The sequence below is a fragment of the Oryctolagus cuniculus genome, chromosome 1 (genome assembly GCF_051225735.1).
Source record: "Oryctolagus cuniculus isolate XC-2025 breed Fujian yellow rabbit chromosome 1, ASM5122573v1, whole genome shotgun sequence".
NCBI lineage: Eukaryota > Metazoa > Chordata > Mammalia > Lagomorpha > Leporidae > Oryctolagus > Oryctolagus cuniculus.
In genome coordinates this window covers 138896344-138912500 of record NC_142867.1, presented here as the reverse complement: position 1 = coordinate 138912500, position 16157 = coordinate 138896344, and the positions used below count along the sequence as shown (strand labels likewise).

Here is a 16157-nt window from a genome sequence, read left to right as displayed (position 1 = left end):
TAGGAACGGTCTCTTTGGGACTGAACTACAACACAAGCGGGTGTTGCCAAGTTAGGAAGATGCTTTATACTTGCAATTCATCTTCACACAGGCTGCGGAGTCCAGAGGTCCTGCAGCTCCCGTGCTGCAGGGGCAGGGACTTTGACCCTGAGTGTCTCATTTCTGGGTCTAGGGCCCATGGCTTTCACAAACCTCACCACCCCGTCTCCCGGCCTCAGTGCCAGAGAGTGGGCTGCACTCATCCGTCTTAACCACAGCATCACTTCTATGGTTCCTTCATTAACCTCGGTCTGAAAATATTACATGGAAAATTCCAGAAATAAATGATTCCTAGGCCTTACATAATTTTATTAGAGTATGTTACTATAATTATTCATTCTATCATTAGTCGCTGTTAATTTCTTATGTTACCTAATTTGTATATTAAATTTTATCATAGGTATAGGAAAAAAAGTCCGTAGTGTTTATAGTGGAGCGTGTGGAAATCAGTACCACCCATGGTTTCGGGCACCTGCAGAATGTCTTGGAATGCATCCCCCGTGGATAAGGAGGGCGTACCCTTACCCAGTGAGTCAGACTGTTGATGTCTGCCCACCACAGCCACCCCAGGAAACCCTGCACAGCTCATGAGGTCCTGGAAAGTTGGTGGGGTTTCGATGCCCCTCTCACCCCTTTGGGGAAGAGGCATGAAAACACTCACAATCCATCAGCCTTCTGACCTCTTCTCAGAGCCGAGGAATCAGCTTCCATTACAACTGTGAGAGGGTCAAAACACCCCTTCCATTTAACACCATGTGTCAGAGGTCAGGTGGAACTATGACCGGCAGGTTGACAGAATTAAATTACAAGATTAAGGTCGGCACTGCGGCATAGCCAGTAAAACCACTGCCTGCAGTGCTGCCATCCCAAATGAGCACTGGTTCAAGACCCGGCTGCTCCACTTCCCATCCAGCTCTCTGCTATGGCCTCGGAAAGCCGTAGAAGATGGCCCAAGCCCTTGGGTCTCCGCACCCATGTGGGAGACCCAGAAGAGGCTCCTGATTCCTGGCTTCGGGTCGGCACAGCTCTGGCTGATGCAGCCAACTGGGGAGTGAACCAGCAGATGGAAGACTTCTCTCTCTGTCTCTCCTTCTCACTGTCTGTACCTCTCTCTCACACATAAATAAATAAAATCTTAAAAAAAATTTTTTAAAAAGTCCAAAATTCTGAGAAATGAAGACTGCCATAAATCTTACCTCCCAGTGAAGCTTTATGGTCACGAAAAAGTCCACGTGGAGAGGGGCTTGTGCAAATAGTCCTTACCTTCCGCTAGTTTTCCTGTTTGTGTGCCCTCACACAGTTTCCAGTCCTTGAAAGCTAAAAACCCCTCTTCTTTGTCTTGTCACTCTCCTAAGTGTTAATTTTTCTTTGTTAGGATGTTACCCACGTCCGTGTTCTGACCATCTCTCTGGAGAACCCATCTCTCAGTGCTTCCACGTGTGTGCACACTGCACATCTTCATAAGGTTGTTTCCCTCTTGTTAACCTTTCTTGCATCAGTCTAATTTACAGAGCCCCAGGCAGAAAACATAGAAGGGTAGAGGGGAAAATATTTCCCCCTCTATAGCAGAATTGTCGCAGGCAGCCTCTAAGTGTGTTTAAAGCTCAGAGTGTCAGGCACTGTGCTCTGAGCAGTTACTTCCGACAGAAATGGGACTTAGCTGTTGCCGCAGCTGAGCTTAACCAGCGGGGGAAAAGTCACAAGCTCTGCTCACAACACAGTCTCTCTCACCCTTCTTTTGCTTTTGGGGATCAGAAGACTGCGTTCTCATACGGACGCACCTGTGTCTTAGGTTTCGCATGTGTCTTATCATCGCTAACGAATATCTAGCATTGCTGGGTAATGCCACTCATTGTAGCTGTGCAGCAAGGAAAAAGGACGTCACAGGAGCCCACATCCTCACCCTGGGGAGCAGCTTGGGAGGCCCCTGCTGGGGTCTCCGCCAAAGTGATAATACACTGTTATATTGTCTCCTTTTCCCCAAGCAGAATTGCCCAGAGGGGTGAAAAAAAATTCAACTTTATGTTTATTATTTTATTTATAAATTAATTTTTGTGTTTGTTCTTTATCTTCATTGCCAAACAAAGTGTTTCACCATCGTATCACTAGGCCGTGAGCTTTTGATGGACAAGTCTGACGTGTTCTACCAGGCATGAGTGCGTGCATGCATGTGTGTCTACGTGTGCATACACACGTGTGCATGTGAGTTTAAACAGAGCAAGTGAGCTTATGTTTGTCATAAAATATTAAAATTCACAGATGTTTTTAGACATTCAATCCTTACTGATGCTTAGTATGTCTCCAGTTTATAAAAGAAATACTCTTTTTTTGTCTACTGCAATCATGCAACAAGCCAAGAGCTGAAAGAATTGAGTGGAGCAATTCATTAGGGTACAAGTGGCCCGAGTTTGAATCTGCGTTTACGTCGATGAGATGCGGGATCCTGGCAGAGTGCATCTCTGTGACTGTAGTTGGTGGCTTTGGGTCTCCATTCTCCCATTTGCATCATGGATGCAGTAAGGCCACCTCATGGCATTGCCGTAAGGATGAAGGGGTTAACGGAAACAACAGGAAGCACTTGGAGGTGGCTGGCTCGTGGCAGGTGCTCAGCACACGGAAGCTATTTTATTTAAGTCGAACAAGTTTAGAATTCTACGTTTAAAAGCAAAACCATATTTTGACTGCATAGCAAAATGGAATCAGGTTCGCTTGAGCTTCCCTGAGGAAGAGGCAGCCCGGGGGCTTCCGGCTGAACGGTGAAGTCTATAACCACAGCGGACGCCTGGGCGAGGCATCGGTTTCATCCCCAAAGCTGACGTCTTTTCCCCAGGCCGCTAGTCCTCTGGAGACGCATTTCTGATTGCATTTGCTGTAGGGCCATGTCACACTCTCAGGCTTTCTATTCAGAAAATGAGTTGCCCTTGACTGCCCAGGGGCCTCGCTTTCCTCTTCTGAGATCTCTGGATGATATGCAGTGGCCCTGGGGGCACCTGTAAATCTTTCTGAGCACAGCAGGACTTGCTCTTGACATTGAGGTCTATTAGTATGCCAACAGTGCCTTCACGTTGCTCACAGGCAAAACCCGGCTCTGGTTCACTCAAAGCATCAACATCCCCGGGGGTGGGGTGGGCGTTTGCTGGTGCTTGCGTAGGGTAGGACCCGCATCCTGTATCAGAGTACCCCGGTTTAACACCAAGCTCAGCCTCCTGTCTCTAGTTTCCTACTAATGCAAACCCTGGAGGCAGTGGCGATGCCCAACTTGTAAGACCTGAACTGAGTTCCCAGCTCCTGGCCTCAGGGCAGTGGCCGGCATCTGAGGAGTTAACCAGGGAATGGGAGCTCGCTCTCTCTCTCTCTCTGTCAATGCCTCTTGATTTTTTTTGGATGCATTAACATAATTGAATCAAATTCACTGTGTACTTGAGATGTCATATGGGTAATCTGGTTTGTAAATTCATGAACTTTTATTCTTTAATGTATTTTTATCTGTTGAAAGAAACCCTTGGTTTATGGAAAGCTGTTTTATAAACATGTATTTCTTTCAGATATATGCATTCTCCATGAGCCTATGGCACTTCTAGACAATTTTAGTAGTTTTCCTTGTCTTTTCAAAAGTAAATAAATGAAAAAAATTTTAAAAGATGTATTTATTTATTTGAAAGAGTTACAAAGAGACAGACAGACAGACAGAGACAGAGATCTTCCATCCACTGGTTCATTCCCTAAATGGCCACAACAGGCAGGGCTGGGCCAGACCAAAGCCAGGAGCCAGGAGCTTCTTCCTCGTCTCCCACAGAGATGCAGAGGTCCAAGGACTTAGTCCATCTTCCTCTGCTTTCTCGGGTACATTAGCAGGGAGCTGGACTGGAAGTGGAGCAGCTAATACACAAACCATCACCCATATTGGGATCATAGGTGGTGGCTTTACCTGCTACACCACAGCACCAGCCCTCCAAAAAAGTAAAATTTAAGACCATGTCTTCTCCTGAAAAAACATAACCTCAACCATAATGTATTCCAAAATAGTATTTTTTTTTGACATACAGAGTTAGACAGTGAGAGAGAGAGAGAGAGAGAGAGAGAAGAGAAAGATCTTCCTTTTCTGTTGGTTCACTTCCCAAATGGCTGCCTCAGCCAGCACGCTGCACCGATCTGAAGCCAGGAACCAGATGCTTCCTCCTGGTCTCCCATGTGGGTGCAGGGCCCAAGGACTTGGGCCATCCTCCACTGCACTCCCTGGCCACAGCAGAGAGCTGGCCTGGAAGAGGAGCAACCGGGACAGAATCCGGTGCCCCAACTGGGACTAGAACCCAGGTTGCTGGTGCCGCAGGCTGAGGATTAGCCTAGTGAGCCACGACGCTGGCCCAAGATAGTATTTTAACTCAGTACAAACGACATACTGCAGTTCCATTGGCTGGATCATCAAAAACAGACATTGTTGATTATTTTCTTATGCTTTTAAAAACTGATATCTTCATTATCTGGTAGTCAAATGCAAGGGCACTTCCAAAAATTCATGGAAAATAAAATTAAAAGATAAGATTATTTTGGTGCAAAATTTTTGAAATCATGCCTAGTTTTTGAAATAGCCTTGTATTTCCTGTGTCTTGGGACTCAACATGAAAGAATCCATTTTAATGTTTATTTATTTTAATTTTATTTGAAAGCCAGAGAGAGAGAGAGAGAGAGGGAGGGAGGGACCTTCCATCTGCTGGTTCACTCACCAAATGGCTACAATAGCTACAGCTGAGCTAGGTTGAAGCCATGAACCAGGAACTCAATCCAGACCTCCTATATAGGTGGTACGGGCCAAGCACTTGAGCCATCATCTGCTGCCTTCCCAGGATGTGTGTTAGCCGGAAGCTGGATCTGAAACTGAGCCAGGACTCAAACCAGGTACTGTGATCTGGGAAGCAGGCATCCCACGGAGTGTCTTCACTGCCGTGAGAAAAGCCTGCCCCAAACAGATGACCTGGCTTCCGGAACTTCACAGTGAAAATAGGATCTGTGTAGCAACTGCGGGTCTGGTTATATTTTACCAAGACATATTTTGGCTATGAGGGAAATAGGCTAGGTGTTCTCCCTGCCAGTTTCATATGGCAGTCACTAATCACAGGGCTGAAAAAAGATATCTTGGAGGCCTCTCACGGTCTGGATCCTGGGATACAGCAGCCAGCAGTGCGGCAGGAAAGGCCCTGCCACGGAGCAGCCTGGAGGGGGAAGGGCAGACAACACGGAGAAGGCACTCGCCCTGTGCGAGGGGATTGGAGAAGCCTCTACGAGCGGGTGGTAGACGATGGCTCCTTGGAACGGCACTTGGAAAAAGCCATGGGGCAATCTCACCAGGACAGAGGGCACCGACGGGCAGAAGCCTGCAGCCAGAGACAAGCCGGGGCTGATCCACAAACGGCCAGAAAGTCAAGCCGGCTCTGTCGCCGGGGAAGGGGCCGGAGCAGGGGCGATGAGCCAGGACAGGGACAGCAGCCATTCCAGAGGGAATTTACACACCTGGGGACAGGGTGTGGGGGACTCGGGGCAGGGCAAGTGCCTCTGCTCCTGTGTTCAGAGTCAAGTGGGTTTAATCAGGCTCCTTCCAAGCGACCGCACCCCAGCACAGAAGGCTTTGAGACAGCTGAGAGAGTAGGTCGGTGGGAAGGGCTGAAGAGTTCGAGGTCCTTGGAAAATGTCGCTGATGCTCTGGCTTGGTAGTGAGGGAAAAGGTCTTCTTTGCGGCCCCTGTTCCTGAAGTCTGTATCCTGAGAAAGCGTCATCTGCCTTTGGCGCAGCAGGTTTGAGGTTTGACAGGTTTGACCTGCCTTTGACAGCAGGTCTGTTGGGTCCAGAGATGCCGTTTGCGTATACTACCTCCTGATGGAACTGAAGTCCCGATTTTCAAGCTCAGACTTACAAATGCATGTTGGAATGCAAGGGGGACCTTCTCTAAATTGTAAAATTGCAGGTAGGAGACAGGGTCACTGTTTCAAGGGTTAGGAACAGCACAAGGGCACGTTTTTGTCGGTTTGGGCAAGTTTTGTTTGGGGATTATGGTGATAGGTACACAAATTTACATGTGCACTGGAAGTATATGGAAGCACTTATGCACACACACACACACACACACACACAAGTCTTTAAAGCTGGTGAAATCTGTGTAGGCAGTGGATTGTATCATCAGGCTCCTAGGCTGACAGTGTATAAGGATTATGTATGATTTTACCATTGAAGGAACCTACACACAAGGAAGATAAGCCCACTCCACTACGTCTGCAGCACTGTGTGTCCACATTAGTGTGGCTGAAACTCTCACAGTGCAGCTAAGTTTCAGGGCAAAGCAGGCACTGTGCTGAGTGTTTCCATCGGTCCTGCCTTGCTGATGGCTGTCAGCTGAGCATGCCCAGAAAAAGGAGACAAGCCCGTTTGCCGCGGGCATATTGGATGTAGGTTCCAGAATGTGGGTGCACTAGTGGTGAGACTGGCATGAAAATCCACAGCAAGGGGACTGGCAGCGTGGCCCCCACCCTGGGCCATCACCGGGGAGTCCCCCAGGGGGGCAGTGGAAGACTGGGCGTAGTGGATGTGCCCACAGGTGCCTTCCTTAGTGTCAGAGTAAGTGCACGGGGGCACAGAGGGGCTGAGGTGGGGAAACGTAGCCAACTGCTCAGGAAATAGAACTAGCTCATATCATAAAATAAATTCCAAAAAAAAAAAAAATTTACCCAGAACTTAGTTAGTCTGTGGAAAGCAAAAACAAAACAGAGCAAAAAAACACTAAAAACATACGTTAGTACAAAAAAATTTTATATTTAAACTGTGATATTTGGAAATTAAAATAACTTTCTAAAATGTAGATAAAAAGATCATCAAAAAACCAGGAGAAATCTTTGCAGGCTCTATTTCTGACAAAGGTCTAGTATACAGAAAATATAAAGAACTTTCAAACTCTTACAATATAAGGACAAAGAATTCAACTACAAACGGTGGCAAAGGACTTGAACAGGTAAAACTTCAAGAAGATACACAGATGGCCAGTGCGCCTGTGAAAAGGTGCCCAACATCGTTAGCTAACAGGTGCATCAGACCCGGATAAGATACCCTTTGACATCAGTGCCGGTCATAATCCCAGGACACACCTCCTGAATGCCTTAACTTTAATGTTCCAGGACTTCACAATATTCAAGATTGGATGTTAGGGATTGTAAACCAAATGCATGCCACACCTGTTAGTATAGTCATAATAACAATATATCACGAGGTTTTCACAACTTACTTGAAGGGCAGAGAGACAGAGATTGAGAGAGAGGGCGAGACTGATCTTCCATATGAGGGTTCACTCCCCCAGGTGCTCGCAATATCCAGGGTTGGGCCAGGCTGAAGCCAGGACCAGGAACCCCATCTGTGTCTCCTACATGGGTGGCAGTGACCCAAGTACTTGGGCCATCATCTGCTGCATTCCCACGCGCATTAGCATGGAGCTAGATAGGGAGTGGAGCACCGGGCGTGAACTGGTGCTCCAGGTGGCTTAACTCACTGCACCACAGCTCCCTGTGTCAACTACATCTCAATATAACATGAGAGCATTTGTTTTTTATTTTCACCAATTGGGTGGGAAAGTTAACAAAAATTAAGACATTTAGCAAATAGCTAAGTTAGAAATGAGCAGCCTTGTCTTTCTGGAAAACAAGAAACATGAGACAATTTAAAAAGTCTGACTCTCTTGGTAACTTAATTTTTTTTTATCAAAACCTACATTTCTAGGGGCCTGCGTTGTGGCGTAGTGGGTAAAGCCGCCGCCTGCAGTGCTGGCATCCCATATGGGCACCGGTTCAAGTCCTGGCTGCTCCGCTTCCAATCCAGCTCTCTGCTGTGGCCTGGGAAAGCAGTGGAGGATGGCCCAAGTCCTTGGGCCCTGCACCCGCATGGGAGACCTGGAAGAAGCTCTTTGCTCCTGGCTTTGGATCGGCTCAGCTCCAGCTGTTGAGGCCATCTGGAGAGTGAACCAGCAGATGGAAGACCTCTCTCTCTCTCTCTCTCTCTCTCTCTCTCTCTCTGCCTCTGCCTCTCGGTAACTCTTTCAAATAAAATAAATAAGTCTTTAAAAAAACTACCTACATTTATAAAGTCTACAGCACTTCCTCGATTATTTCTTATTCACTTTTGGGATTTTTAAAGGTCTTCTCTGCTTACCTTATCTCAGTTGTGTAGGAAAGAAGTGATGTCAGAAAACAGCCAAATACAGAAATCAAACGGGTTCATTTGGCTTTTAACTACTGGCATAAAAATGTCAATACCAGAAGCTTACGTTGGCATCTTTGACAAAGGTGGGCTGTTCATCCTTGCAAGCTGTAGTGATTGTCAAAGTTGACACGTGTCCCCCTGGGCATTGGGTCTCTGGCCCTGTTACAGCAGGAAGTCCCTCAAGACAGTGGTGTGAACACCGACCTGTGGCTCCTCTGCCACCTGTGCCCAGTCCCAGGGCTTTGCTGTCTTTGCGGGAGGATTTCCGGATTCAGCTGTTGGCACATCACCTCCAGCACAGCAAAGGACCCGAGGAGGTACATTTTCAAAGTGCTCGCCATTACAATCTAACGAGGAAAACTAAGAGTTTGCTATTATACTGTGGGGATAATTTTCAGACTTCAGTAAAAAAAAAATGGCTGGAGGAATGCACTGAGAGGCAATGTGTGTTTCTCCTGGACCTCAGATAGCGTTCTGCCTGGCCTGCTGGGAATACAGACCTGCTGGTCTTGTCTCTTGGAAAGAAATATTCCTGAATTTATTTTGCACTGCAGTTGATGAGAAGGTGTGTGTGCACGTGTGTATGGGCATATGTACATTTGTTTTTCTATATTTCTTGGTTCCACACCCATCCAATCAACCTTAGTTCAATCAAAATATTGCTAAAGATGTGTCTGTATGGAGCGCATACAAATGTGCTTCTTGTCAGACTCTGAGCAAGACAATGTACCAACCGTTTGCTAACGTCTGTGTTATAGGAGGCACGAGAAGCTAAGGATGATTTAAAGCACAGGGGAGCATTGTGCAAGCCTTGTGCAAATGCAATGCCATTTTCTATAAGGAGTTTGAGAACCTGCAGATCTTGATTTCCATGCTGGGTGGTAGAGCTGGAACAAAGCCTCCATGTGTACAAAGGGACAACTGCTTGTCGTTTCCCCTGGGTTCCCCGGTGGGGGGAGGGCACTGTCCTGGCTGTACTGTCCTTTACTTACATCCTGCCCCCGCCCCGCCACAGCCTGCAGGTGCAGTAAGCAGATCGCTCACTGTACATGTGGCTCTGACGGTCGTCACCCTGCAGACTGAGGGAGCTAGGAAGAGAAGAGGCTATCCCAGCTCCTAGACCTGGAGGCCCGAGGTCAAGGGGCCATAGCTGGTGCTGGCCCTCTTCCTGATGGAGCGCTGAGCAGTGCAGGGCACCACGTGACAAGAGACAGAGTGAGGCTATGTATCTGTGTGTCTCCTCTGGACTCTCTCTCTGTCTTCTTATAAAGCCAGCAGGATTCTGGGGGTGAGGGTGGGAGAGGCAGAGTGGTTAAAATGCTGGTTGGGATGCCTGCACCCCATATTAGAGTATGTGAGTTCAAGTCCTGGCTCCACCCCCAATCCCAGTTTCCCGCTAATGCACTCTGGGAGGCACAGGTGTTGTTTCTGAGAGGTGGGTCCCCGCCATCCACGTGAGAGGCTTGGGTTGGTTCTCCACTCCCGCTCCTAGAAGGTCTCCCTCCCTCTCTCTCTGCCTCTCAAATAAAATAAACACAAAATTAAAATAAAAATAAATAATAAAACTAGCAGGATGCAGTTATGGGAGCTCCTCCCAATGAATATAAAATAAATAATATGAATAATACAATATAAATAATCCCAATCACCTCCCAAAGACTGCACCTCTAAACCTCGTGGTTGGATTAGGTTTCCAGCCTCTGCATACGTCATAATGAGGATTCCATTTCAACACATGAAGGCTAGGCGGGGCCGGCGCTGTGGCGCAGTAGCTTAATCCCCTGCCTGTGGTGCCGGCATCCCATATGGGTTCTGATTCGAGCCCCAGCTGCTCCCCTTCTGATCCAGCTCTCTGCTATGGCCTGGGAAAGCAGTGGAAGATGGCCCAGGTCCTTGGGCTCCTGCACCTGCATGGGAGACCTGAAAGAAGCTCCTGGCTCCTGGCTTTGGATTGGCTCAGCTCAGGCCCTTGCGGCCATTTGGGGAGTGAACCAGCAGATGGAAGACCTTTCTCTCTGTCCATAACTCTACCTCTCAAATAAAACAAAACAAAAAAAATTGGGGGGCACACTCCAATAGTATACAAACCATAGCAAAATGTCGGGCTACACCTTTAAAAAGAAAGGAATTCTGTCTCTGCTAACACTTCAGCAGTGCCCAGCAGTGTCATTGTCTGCTCCGGATCTACCGTCAGGAGCTCTTGGCTGAGTTTTAATTGGATAAATAACATTGCGCTCCTTGAGTTAGGAGCTATTGGTTCAGATTTAATCGTCAGAACTTGGCCAAACACTTTCACTTTCTGGGACTTAAATTTTTTCCATCTGTTAGTTTCTGTAAGATGATGAGGAAATCACTTTTGGAAATTTCTAAACGATGGAGGAAATGCGAAGCACATGTAGTCTGTCTCGGCAGCAGCTCCTTGCCAAAAACCTCATAGAAGAGCATCTTGTAAGTTCTCATTTTCTGGGTTCTTTATATACGGGTTTGCCCTTGCGACAAATTCCAGGATCGGGAAAACTGTCATTTGTTGATGGAAGCTGAAAACAAGGTTAAGCAGGGCTTTTCCTGTTGCGAGTGATTCCAGTTTTAATGCGTTCCTTGTTCAGCTTGATACATGGCTGTGGATTAAACAAAGTGCTGTCCGGCTGTTGCGCCTGTATCCAGGACTTCTGTATGGAATGTTCTGGAACCACCTGTGAACCCACGCCTGCGTGAGTGCAGCTCAGTAGGACTCTCCAGTCTTATGAATATTATCACTTTACCTTTTGAGATGATTCTAATGTCTTTATGACAGAACCATGAAAATAGCAGGGACCGTGGCCAAGCGGCATGGGCGGGTGGCCAGACGGCCAGGGCCCTGTGACGTGCGGCTTGGTCCGGGCCATGTGGTGTGCAGCCTTCTGAAGGGTTCTGCTCCTTCTGAGAGCGTGGGCTGCAGAGCCTTCTAGTCCCCGCTGCTGCCCGCCTGCCTCCAGCCTTCTCCCACCATCAAAGGCCCTGGTGCTGAGGTTAAGTTATTTAAATGTGTGTATTTAAAATGTTCACTGGTGCACTATAGTTGTACATGTTTAGGGTACATGATGTGATAGTCGGATGCGTGTATACCATGTATAATCAGATCAGGGTAACTAGCATATGTCTCCTTAAACATTCGTCAGTTTTATCTGTATTGGGGATCTCCAAACTCCTTTCTCCTAGTTCCTCAGAAAATACATGACGTATGTAATACATAACAAATAATGGTGACCCATGAGCACCCTCCTGTGCTGTAGAACATTAGACTTTATTTCTCCCATCTAATTCCATTTTGACACCCATCAATCAGCCTGTCCCCTTGCCTCCTGCCTCCCAGCCTATGGGCCACTGTCAGTTTCCATGACATCACGCAGTAACTGTGTCTCTGTGCCTGACATGCTCCACCTAACTCGCTGTTCTTCAGTTTATTCCAATGTTGCTGCAAATGTATCAGAAACTCATGGGGCTCCCTGGGCAGGCTGAGCTCCATGTGACAGCCAAATAGGGCAGCCCTTCAGCTTGCAACAGAATGTGCAGGGAATTCATGGGCTCAAATCACAGTGGGCGCACCAAGTCCTTGGGAGCCAGAGGCTAATGGAAAAGGAGCAGAAACTCAGGCAGCGTAGCGGCAGCGGAGGCCAGGAACAAGACTTCAGCAGAGGCCCGGAGAGGCCTGGCCAAGCTCTGTGAGGCCACTGTTTGCAGGCAGGTGAACGCCGAACGTCGGCGGCATCTCTGGCTTTAATTCAGAGCCGACTCTCCGCCCGCTCTGCTCCATGTCGTGCCGTCCACTCTCTCCGCTGCAGTGGCGCCCCGAGCTTCTCATCACCGGGGCCTCCTTTGCCAGAGGTGTCAGGTTTGCCTCATGCTCCAGCAGCTGAGGTCCAGCTCACATCCCGCTGCACCTGCTGAGGACCTTGGTGGTGGGAGCCCAGCAGGAACGTGGAAGCCCACACGGCGTGCTGATCCCAGTTCTCTGCTCCGGCTGTAGACGCAGTGTCCTTACCCAAAAGACACAGGCATCTACATTTTGATTCATTACTCGAATAGTGAACCCTGACATCAGTTATCATTTCCTTAAATGTTCATTACAATCACAACCAACAAAGCTGCTGGTGTTTCCTTACATTTTTGGACTCACTTTTAATTATAATATTCAGCTATGATAGACAATTACATTAAGAACTGAGTGAGCTTATATATTGGAAGGATCAAGGTCTTTCCTTACCTTAGAATCCCTGGGGCTGGTGCTGGGGTGCAGTAGGTTAATCCTCCGCCTGTGGCGCCGGCATCCCACATGGGCACTGGTTCAAGTCCCGGCTGCTCCTCTTCGAATCCAGCTCTCTGCTGTGGCCTGAGAGGGCAGTGGAAGATGGTCCAAGTGTTGGGCCCCTGCACCCACGTGGGAGACCTGGAAGAAGCTCCTGGCTCCTGGCTTCGGATCGGCGCAGCTCCGGTCATTGTGACCATTTGGGGCGTGAACCAATGGATGGAAGACCTCTCTCTCTGTCTCTCCTTCTCACTGTCTGTAGCTCTACCTCTCAAATAAATAAATTTAAGAAAAGAACCCCTTAACATTGTAAAGGTGCATACCATCAAGCTGTGCATGCTGTCTGTGTGGTCCTCAGTAGAACACGGTAGGTGGCCCCTATGAATGTGGCAGAACCAAATTCTGGCCAGCAGCAAAATGTTAAATTTTCCACATGCTTTTCCTATTCTGATGGTCAAATGCATATGATTCCTGGATAAAACCTTGCTATATTTTCAGTGATTATTTCTCTGTTCTCTCCTGTTGCCTTGTATTCATGCTACGAGACTTATTTTTTCTTTGAATGGGATACCGCTGCCTTATCTCAGCTGGTGAAACACATGGGTGGGGTACCTTGTCTAAGAGAATGAACATAGTGGCTATTGATTCCTCCCAAGCAACCCCCAGTTCTGCACGGTGGACGTCCATGCAATACCTCCTGCACTTCCCACAGAGATTTTGATCCCGAGCAGATAAACGGTCAGCAGATAGCATGCTGGGAGTCTCGTCCTAGCCATTACCTGCAGGAATTGGCGTCTGACGTCACTGGGTCAGCTTGTCGGAAACAGCCAGAGGCCTTGCGTGAGGCACCGTGCCTCCTCGCACACATGAGCGCCCACAGAGGCTGGGCCCCCAGGGATGCCTGCTGTCCCTGCCTGCCGCTTAATTCTGGTGTGGAGAGGATGTGAAGATGCAGCAGATTTTTTTTTTTTTTTGGTCTGGGAATAAGGAACAGCTTTTGAGGAGGAGGAGGTAGGAGAACATCCCATGACGAAGGAAGGAAACCCAGCTGATGGGCAGATGGGAACTTACGAAGGGTGTTGAGTACAGGAAGGAACCCAATGAGTTGGGCCCTTGATGAATTAGGCATAAAAAGAAGATATAGAAACGGGAGGTTCAAGGCTGCACAGTTCAGCATGGACACCAGGCTGTGTAGGGATCTGGGGCAGCGGACATTTCAGAGAGAGACACTGCCTGTCTTCGAAGCAGTGGAAAGAGCGACTCCATTCTAAAGGGCGTTACTGCCGGTTCTGAGACAGGAGTTGTGATTGGATGATAGGTTGGCTGTGAAAACAATGCTAGGGACTCAGGATTAAAATCTGTTTCCACCCACGTAAATATAACATAAAACAGAAGCAGTAAGAGGCCGGCGCCGCGGCTCACTAGGCTAATCCTCCGCCTAGCGGCGCCGGCACACTGGGTTCTAGTCCCGGTCGGGGCGCCGGATTCTGTCCCGGTTGCCCCTCTTCCAGGCCAGCCCTCTGCTGTGGCCAGGGAGTGCAGTGGAGGATGGCCCAGGTGCTTGGGCCCTGCACCCCATGGGAGACCAGGAAAAGCACCTGGCTCCTGGCTCCTGCCATCGGATCAGCGCGGTGCGCCGGCCGCAGCGCGCCGGCCGCGGCGGCCATTGGAGGGTGAACCAACGGCAAAGGAAGACCTTTCTCTCTGTCTCTCTCTCTCACTGTCCACTCTGCCTGTCAAAAAAAAAAAAAAAAAAAAAAAAAAAACAGAAGCAGTAAGAGAAGACTCATGCGTCTTTGTTGCTTAGGGCATTTTTTAAAGTCACCATTGTAACTGCGACAAGGCTCTGTTTTGGATGTGTTGCTTTGGACTAAAATACAAAGAATCTGGATTTCATAGCAGAAACAAGGTGGTCGCTTAGGAAATGGAAGAAGCGATTAACAAGGTCTCTGGTTAAACACGGCGGAGTGGACTTCTGCATTCGTTTTTCATTGCTATTACAAACTACCTGAGAGAAGTCAAGTTTACAAAGGACAGAGGTCTAGGCTGGCTTATGGTTCACAGTCCAAGATCCAGCAGCCTCGGCGGTCAGGTCTCTGGTGGAGTTCTTGCTGGCAGCCCTGAGCCAGCACGGGGATCACAGGGAGAGAGGAGTGAGGGATGGGTGTCCGTCCGTGTCTGTGTGATCTGAAGCCACCAGGATTCAGCGCTGTCCTGTTGACCCAATCCAATCCTTGCTCGAAAGCCCTGCTCCCAAACACCACGGTTGGATTTTTTTTAATTTTTGTTCCTTTTATTTGCGTGCATTTTATAAATACTTTTTTATAGAAATCTTTTACTTAATACATATAAACTTGATAGGTACAGCTTTTGGATTATAGCGGCTCTTCCCCCATCCCATTTCCTACTCCCTCTCCCATCCCATTCTTCATTCAGATTCATTTTTAATTATCTTTATATACAGAAGATCAACTCTATACGAAGTAAAGATACCAACAGTTTGCACCCACACAGACACACAAGGTATAAAGTACTGTTTGATGACTAGTTTTATGTTAATTCTCATAGTAGAACTCATTAAGGACAGAGGTCCTACATGGGGAGTAAGTGCACAGTGACTCTAGTTGTTGATTTAATAATTGACACTCTTATTTATGATGTCAGTAATCACCTGAGGGTCTTGTCATGAGCTGCCAAGGCTATGGAAGCCTGTTGAGTTCACAAACTCCGACCTTATTTAGACAAGGCCATAGTCAAAGTGGAAGTTCTCTCCTCCCTTCAGAGAAAGGTACCTCCTTCTTTGATGACCCGTTCTTTCCACATGCTTGGGTTTTATGCTTCCATCCTCTTGGCATCACTAACTTCTGACTTTAGAAATCTCTGCATGAATTCTGAGTCAAATCATATTCAAGCCATAGTGACTGCCACTAATTTCTTATTTTCTAAATCTGCTTAGATAAAGTCAGTGGAAGAGGGCAGTTGCATAATACAGCAAAGACCAAAAGTCTAAACGGGAACAGTGGCTACACCCTGGACATGCTGGTGATGGCGAAATGCAGAGGGGAGCCTGGAAGAATGCTGAGTGAGGCTATGGGACTGACGACAGCCACGCTGTGCAGGAGACACCTTCCATACCTTACACTTAAACAGGCAGGGAGATAGCCAGGGATCGGCAGACACTTGGGGAAGACTGATCAGGATCAAGTGCAGAGGAGGAACTTGGAAGAACTCAGCTGCACGCCAATCAGAACAGAATGATTTGCTAAGACTATGATGAATATCTTCAAAGAAATAAAAACAGACTGAATTCACGGAGCCAGAATGGGGGGTTATAAAGAGAAATCTTCAAGGAGTAAAAATTAATTGTTGCAAGTTCAGACATTTTATTTTAAAAATATTGAGGAATTGAAACCTAACATGAAGGAAATCTACCATTAGGGCTAATAGAAATGAGCAGGGAAGAAGTGAGGAAGGTGGTATTGCTTAAGTATTCTCTAAAGATTCCACCTAAATAATCAATGTTTTATAACATAAAAGTAACAAAAATGAAAAGGCAAAAATTAAAGAAATTTTGCACAATAGAAGATGATGGGTTTCC

The 16157-nt window shown here is 47.6% G+C and overlaps 1 long non-coding RNA gene across 1 annotated transcript in view; it reads left to right on the top strand.

Annotated features, from left to right (window-relative positions):
• Nucleotides 1-8229, top strand: part of LOC149128661 (uncharacterized) — an 11497-nt gene extending 3268 nt beyond the window's left edge. The window contains exon 3 of the long non-coding RNA XR_016213470.1: nucleotides 7795-8229. This is a non-coding gene — a long non-coding RNA (uncharacterized LOC149128661). The remainder of the gene's footprint in view (nucleotides 1-7794) is intronic.
• Nucleotides 8230-16157: the final 7928 nt, after the last annotated feature.